At 41.7% G+C, this 8,031-nt stretch overlaps 1 long non-coding RNA gene across 1 annotated transcript; it reads left to right on the forward strand.

Annotated features, from left to right (window-relative positions):
- The first annotated feature begins 242 nt into the window (after positions 1 to 242).
- LOC133735295 (uncharacterized) lies at positions 243 to 2,040 on the forward strand. Its single transcript, XR_009858904.1, has 4 exons — positions 243 to 682; positions 912 to 963; positions 1,105 to 1,199; positions 1,282 to 2,040. It is a non-coding gene; the product is annotated as an uncharacterized LOC133735295 (long non-coding RNA).
- The last annotated feature ends 5,991 nt before the right edge of the window (positions 2,041 to 8,031 follow it).

Raw genomic sequence — 8,031 nt, forward strand, 5'->3', positions numbered from 1 at the left:
AATCAGTATTTCACGCTAACTTTGATTTGTTTATTAGAATATAAGCCTGTGGTTGTTTAACAGTAAGTGTATTTAGGGATGATTTGCTGTCGATGCATACAGTACATAACCGACCACGTGATTTGGGATGTACTAATGATAATGATTGGATGATGGGTTTCGATAATGATTGGATGATGGGTTTCAATGCCAACTGTATTGTAGATGCAATCAGGAAGTCTGCATCTCGATTTAGTTTATGGCTTAGATGTGTCTTGCTCAACCGTTTGATATGATATTATATCCCATCTGGGTGGTAAGCAAGAAACAGATGTATGAGAAAGAATAACCACTATATTTTTAAAGTTCAAGCTTAAGGCAGTATCTTTTTAATAAGATAAAGATTTATTTAACTACAGCTTTCTTTGGCTTTTACTTATTTTGTCATCAACAATACTTCTGAATTGAAGAAAATAGGAGGGATGGTTCTGTTTTACCTAGACTAAGTTTTTTTATTTTTTTTCACTAATCAATAGGAATTTAATTGATTGTTGTGTTTTTGGTTTTTTTTTTTTTAATTTGAAAATTTTTAATTGTATTGTTCATAGGTTGAGTCCGGTTTTTCATTTTTGTTGTCTGTTTTTAATTTGCAGGTAGTACATATTGAAGGGGGAGAAATTTAGACTGGAAACAAAGAAAAGAGGTTTGTTGTTGTGCTGTAAATTGTATTGGTTGTTGTTTTGAATGGAAAATGTTGCCTTTTCCTCTCTATTTCATCTCTGCTGTGGATGTTGTCTGTGTTTTGAAGACAAAATATCTATAGATTTTGGGGTTAAATTAAATTAGTTTACTCATTTCTATGTTTTTGTTTTGTTTTGATTGAGTTCGCTGTTGTGGTTGCCTTTGAATTAATTTGGATTTTGATATAATAGGAGTATTGTTTGCGAGTCTGGGTTTTGAGCGATCAACTAGAAAAGGTTCAAGGTGAGGCTTTAATTTTGGGTGGTTTCAAGACTTTCGTTTTTGACTGATATGGGTTTTGACGTTTTGAGTATTTTGTTTGTCTTGCAGTTTGTAAATTTCTTGATATCATATTTACTATATTCATTTGCAAACTCTATGTAGGTTGTTTATATGGATGAGCCTAGCACTGGACTCGATCCAGCTTCAAGACATAATCTATACGGGCAAAACAAAGAAAAGAGGGATCATCCTAACAAGTACTCTCTCTCTCTCTCTCTCTCTCTCGTTTTACCTTTATTAGAAGTGCTTATGTTGTTTACGTGGACTCCACTTGTGCAGATAGCCATAGACAGCGGATAATAAGTTGGATTGATGGCACATGACAGCTATCAGCTACATTTGACTTCACAACCTAGGGAGTTCTTTAGGTATCATCCATTTTCAATCGGTCTGAGATGTTTGACTCCCAGCTGACTGCTACACCCACATATGCACACATAAAATCTCTCTCTTGAGTGGACATCTACATTTGTTCTTGTTTTGACCATTGGATATGAGTCCTGGCCATTATAACCATTAGTATCCAGTAATTTATGCCAAGTTTCCAAACATTTTTGTTATGATTGTTTATTTCTATATAAGAAACTAAAATAGGCAACTATTACATGAAAATATCTTCTCATCTAAGCACATGAGTACCCCAAGTATGCTTGGTCATGTTATATTAGTTCATTTCTACAAGACTGGCATCTAAATTGAGATTTCCTTTTAACATGTTATGTTTGTTTCTCCCCTATTTTGGTGATAATCATGCATGCTTCTGTGTAGGAAGCTGTCAAGGGACAATTATGGAGATTATGTGATCCCCAAGGGAAGCCACCAGGTGTAATACAGTAGTACAGCTAGCTAGTTCCTATATTTAACTTGTGTCTAGTAGAAATTCTTCCTTCATTAAGAATGTGGACTTGTTTGCAGATTCAAATTAGTAGATATGGGCTATTTTGAACTGATGCTCATGATTAGGTTTGTGTACATGAGACAATGATGGATTAGTGGAAATTGCAATGAATGATTTTGGATGTGGATTTTATGGTTTCATGAACGGGTAATTTTAATTTCTAGATGCATGCATACCAATTGTAACAGGAGACTATTAATGTGTTATCTCAAATTGTAAGCTACAACAAAAGCACACCAAAATATGTGGTTGCAGCTAAACAAAAACAACACAAAAATCAAATAGAAGTCTATTGTCTTTTTGGCATTGGGACGACAGAAAATTGTAGTCTAAAGGGCAAAACAACAACATAAGTTAGACGAAAGTGTTGGCTAAAACGTATAATAACAACAAATAAGTGTGGTTGGAATCAATCTCAGACAATATAAAAGACCTCATAAAAGACCTTTCACACAACACTTAAGTGTCGTATGTATGTACCCTAGAACGACACTTAATTGTCCTCTGATGCTCTTTACGACCACATATAATTGTCGTTTAAAGTAAATTAGCACAACCTTTAAATGTTGTTGTATGAGAGAAGACACTACATACGAGTCTTCATATTTCTTATTTAAGGGCATTCAGACCACACAAATAAGTCTTGCAAATATGCTTCACACAATAGTATTTAAAAAATACTGTGGTTGTTTTGTTTATCAGACAATACAAAACTGTTGTTTGAATGCTTTTAAAGATATAGATCACAATGTTCCCAAAATGCAAAACTCATCAGACGACACAAGATTTTTATTTTTTTATGTCGTCTGAAAAATCAGACGACAGAACACTTCTGTCGTCTGATGCCCCCAAGAGACGACACTGTACTAGACGACACATTTTTGTTCGTTCAGACGACAGAACAGTTCTGTCGTCTGAAGGCCTTTTTGACATGGTGTCAACAGCCAATTGGCCATAGCTTACAAAGCCTACATAAGCAATCCAGCAAGAAAATCCGGTAAAACCTATCCAAGCTAAAGCAAACTAATTAAAATCACTGGGAAACTCACATTTAAGCGAGTCTGCCCAAGCATAAGAAAGTTTCACCTCCTACGGAAAGAAATCATTCAACTAGTCCTCACTTGCCAGTCACGCAATTGTGGTACAAGCAAGAAACTAGAAACGTCATAGAAGACTCATAGAAACTTAATCACACTCAAACAGGCTTAAGACCCCAAGCAAAGCAACTAAACAATAGCCAGCTCCTTCCCTTGCGAGTTGGAGCTGATATTTGCACCAGCATTGTTACCTTTAACTTTCTTATTGCTCAAAGTACGCTTATTCCTTCGTCCAACAGGACGACCTTTCTTCTTTAGAGCTGTCCCCAGTGAAATCGGAACCTCCACCAACTGACCAAGCTAAAATTTCGGAGGAATGAAAGCCAACCTAGGCTTAAAACTCTTCTTTTTCACACCCAAGGGCTTTTCTGCATTTAGCCTAGTAGCAATAAGGCCCTCTATATTGGCCCCACCATCAGAAAACGGCCCAAGACCATGCAGCCCCAGCCCCATCCCATGTAGACTAGGCCCAAACCCATGCAGACCCGGTCCAAGGCCATGTTGACCCGTCCCAGTCAACTCAGCAGTCAACCCTAATTCAAAATTAGGGTTTCCCGTCGAATTTTCCGGAGTCCACTTGCAGCCATAGCCGCCGCTCCTACTACCGGCTCCACAGGCGAATGCTTCCCTTCCAGCTCCGACATCCTTGTCGACACCGGACGAGTCAACCCTGGCCCACCAGCCGCCGCCACAGAAGCTAGGGATTGCGGCACAACCCTACAGTCCATCTCCAGATTTTCACTACCCGACACCGCCAGCGGCCACGCCTTCCCCTCCAGTCTCCGATCACAGATCCCCCTCCATGCCCGAAGAATCCACATGACGTACAAAGGCCATGGCATTCCTCGTATTGGAGCTCCACCCAGACCGAAATAGTCGGCGAAAATTCAAACTTCCGCCTAGCCCATATCCGCCGGCGAACATCTTGGATCACACGAATCCTCTGGACTATGTCTTTCCTCTGCACTGGCCCCTGGTCGACTCGAATGAAAGACTCCAGAGCACAGCCAATCAGCGTCAGCGCCTTCTCATTGCACATAGCTATGCGCAGACCCTTCACGGCCACCCAAACCTCAAGAAACTGCAGCGGTGTCGGATCGAGAGCCGAAACACCGTCATACTCAGCCAGCAGCAACATGGAATTGTTGTAGAACCATGGATCTCCTTAAAGAACCCGATTCCGCACCTCCCTATCCTTGAATTGGAAGACGAAGATGTCCTCCTCCTCTTGCCGAATCAGAACTCTCTCTCTTAATCCCCAAACGTTGGAGATCGCCGCCGAGAACGACGGAATCACCACAGTCTTCTTGGATAAGAGCCGGCCATATAAGTAGAAAAACGAGTCGTGGATCGCATCCTCTCCTCTAGCAAGGCTCACAACGGCCTCCTTAGAAAGTACAGGAGGAGCCATCGTCTCCTCGGTCATCATCACACAGTCCCGATCAATTTTGACGTCTAGGGCAAAGAAACCCTAGCAAAGCTTACCACTAAATCTAATGATGAAGAATAATGTGATAAATAAACTGATTCCAACTTCCTGATTATGGTCTATCCCTGAATCATCTTAATACCAGTTAAACACTATACTCAAGACAAATTGTTTCTTGGGCTCCAGCTATTAACCTCCTAAATATGTGCCGCAAGCTTTGAGCTAGTAACTTGTGTCGCAGTTCTCTATACAAGCCCAATGCCCTAACGTCATGTGTCTCTCAATGTCTTAGTTTATGAAGTTTTGTTTATTATGGATGAATGCCAACTCACTTAAAGCTGCAAGTCTTTCGAACCAAGACTTACTGCTCACATTTCAGAGATCTGGTTATCTGCTCGAGACTTCTTCCTCTTGAGGTTATATCTTCTCGAGCCCATAATTAACTAGGCTTTTTATATTTGAGTCATTCACGCATGGCTTAGTTAAATAAATACTATCAGGGCCCGTTCACTATATATGTAGAGAGAAATTAAAGATAGTGAGGAAGCTTCTCATACAACTACTACATTTTCTACTATTTCTTTTATTTTTATTGTTTTGTTTTCTATTTTGCAATTTGCTATATTATTTCTATTACTTAATTATATTTCTGTTTAAGGATATCTTTATTTGTGTTTGGCCCAAACTCTAGGTTACTTGACCTAGTGGTAATAGGGTTAAATTAGAAGGATCTAGATTCCTATTCAATGTACGATTACTTTCCTTGTACGATTGAGATTCTATGCATTGTAATCCTCTATATAAAGAGGCCCCTATTATCAATGAGAATACACAGCAAATTCCTCTCAATTTCAGTTTCTCTACAACACGTTATCAGCACGAGCCCTAACCCTAGCTTTAGAAACCAAAACCCCAGAAATTGATCAAGCTCCACCGGATTAGCCTTGCTTGCGCTAGCTACTACTGCCCCCGCAGCCCCCGCGTCGCAACTCAACGCTAACCCTACCAGGTTAGCCTCACTGCCCATGCAGCGCCCGCAAGCCCTGCTTGCCTTCTGCCCTCGCGCGCTCGCCTGCCCTAGCGACCGCGACTCACCAGCGACCTCGCGGCATCGCGGCATCCCTGCAGCATCCTCGCGGCCCTGCATTCTCGCAACACCGCGACCCTGCGACACAGTCCACATTAGCAACCCCGCGACACGCCCACGATACCGCGACCCCCGCGACACCGCGACCTCGTACCCTCGCGACTCCGCGATTCCGCGACCCTCGCGTCTTCTCTACCACGCTGCAATCCTACAAGTCTGCATACTTGCACTAGGACTGAAGCTCGTCTCCAATCCTACGACAAGGACCATATGTGTTCTGCAATCCTAAGAGGTAAACTTTTCTAAAAGTTCCTGTTTTTGAAGTTTTTCATTCTTTTCTTCTTTTCTCGGGGACTTGCAACCTCCCCTCTTCTACCCCCCTTTCTTCTTCATAGGGGAGACCGAATTAAGCCGAACTGTGGGGGTTCGTGTTCACTCCAAGCTTGGAGCTTGTAGAGTCCTCCAAACTTAGAGTTTGTAGAGAATTTATGATCGACCACTTGCATCATTGTTTCGATCTAATCCAAAATCCCTCTTGGAATCGGATTTTCTTGGAAGCGACTACGCTCAGAAAATCCCTAATTTCTTGGAAGCGACTACGCTCAGAAATTTTATATGTTTTCGTGGTAGCCTTTCACGCTCCGAAACTAACCCTAATTTCTTGTTCTCTTTCAGGATGAGTAACCTGAACAAATTGGACTTTGCTCCATTGGGAACAACTGGCTCTGAATATCACAGGTGGGTTCGTGATGTCCGCCAGCATCTCAAGGTCGATGGAATCCTGGATACGATTCTCGAGCCTAGCCAGGACGTGCTAACTGTTGAGCAAGCTCAAGCTTTGGAAGCAAATAGAGCAGCCTTAGAGGCAAATAAGGCGAAAGCCATCATCCTAATGACTCCTCATATGGATGATTCGCTCTAGTACGAGTGTATGAATGAAGAAGACCCCAGAAGGCTGTGGGCCTCACTCGAAGAAAGATTTGGCAACGTCCGTGACTCCTTCCTTGCTTCCTGACCTAGAAGTGAGATGGCATAGCCTCCGCTCCTATGATTTCAAGTCAATTCTTGACTACAACTCGGAAGTACTTCGCATTCAATCCTTAATGGAATTCTGTGGTAAAGAGATCACACATGCGATGTTGATTGAGAAGACTCTCTCCACTTTCCCCGTCTCTGCATTGATGGTTGCTAAGAACTATCGAATCGATGTTAATGCAAGACGAATCACAAGGTTTCATGAGCTCATTGGAGCTATGAATGTCGCTGAAAAGCATGACAACATCCTTGTGAAGAACTATAATTCGAGATCCGTGGAAATAGAGCATATTCCGGAATCCAATTATAGTCGTGCCCCTAAGAGAAGGCGCCAAGAGCAAAACCCTAACATTAGGGATACTTCTGGACTTTCTGGTCCATATAATCGCTCTACTTGGGAAGGTAATCGCCAAAATAGGCGAACACGGAACCGAAGAGATCAACATGGAAAGAGAGAGGGAGGCAACGCCTCTGGCCATGTTCGTGGCTCCACCAACACTAAGAGCCATCCTAATGACGCTTTCAAAGCGCCTCAATCAATGGAGTTTGAGAAAAGAGATGTATGTTCTCAATGTGGAGTGTCTGATCATTGGGCACTCATTTGTAGAGCTCGTGAAGAAATTGTCACCGCCTACAAAACATATTGTGAAGCAAGAGAAGCTCACTATGTAGAACAAGAAGATCAAGAAGATGATCTAGAGTGAAGGGTTGAAGACTACGAATCTGGCTGGGATCAATAGATCGCCAATTCTGTTTAAGTCTTTATTTTCCAAGAGATGTAGGCAATTGCCATATTATTTTTGTAGTAGATGCCTATGGTTTAGTCTTTCTTCAAAGTAGGCGTACTCAATGTAAATGTGATGTCTAGGAAGGTTTTGAGATAAGTGGTAATTAAGCGAGCTTTGCTCCACCGACATCTCCCTACTCACCTGGTCACATTTGCGTTGGAATTACCGAAAGAAGTTAGACGACTACCATTGTTTTGCATTAGCTAAGCATTTGGATTAGATTCTCCTAATGGTTAAGAGACAATGATGTACTCCGTTGGCTTATGAATAAAATTTTGAGTTCTTTTCATTATGACTCCATTTTGATTCATGAGCATGTTACTTTGTGACTACGATGGCTGGGCCATCAGTATTAATTCAAGGACATGGAATAGCCCAAGTTCTCTTTGCCAAATGGCACCTTGATTAATGTCACAGAAACTCTCTACGCTCCTAGGGCAACTCGCACCTATGGATAGCCAACGGATTCCATGCGAAAACGCATGTAGAGAACATAAATGAGTTCCTTTGCAATGCCTCTAATGATTGCGAACGAAGGCGCATCTTAGAGAAGTTTATGTGTCTCTCTAGTGGACTCTATGTCACTATTCGAGCTATTAAATCCAATAAAGTTATGAGAGAAGATCTCTTGGATTTAGACACATATTGGCTTTGTCTCGACAGGATAAGTCACCCTGGTCATGATATGGTGATCC

Source organism: Rosa rugosa, chromosome 3, assembly GCF_958449725.1.
Source record: "Rosa rugosa chromosome 3, drRosRugo1.1, whole genome shotgun sequence".
Lineage (NCBI taxonomy): Eukaryota > Viridiplantae > Streptophyta > Magnoliopsida > Rosales > Rosaceae > Rosa > Rosa rugosa.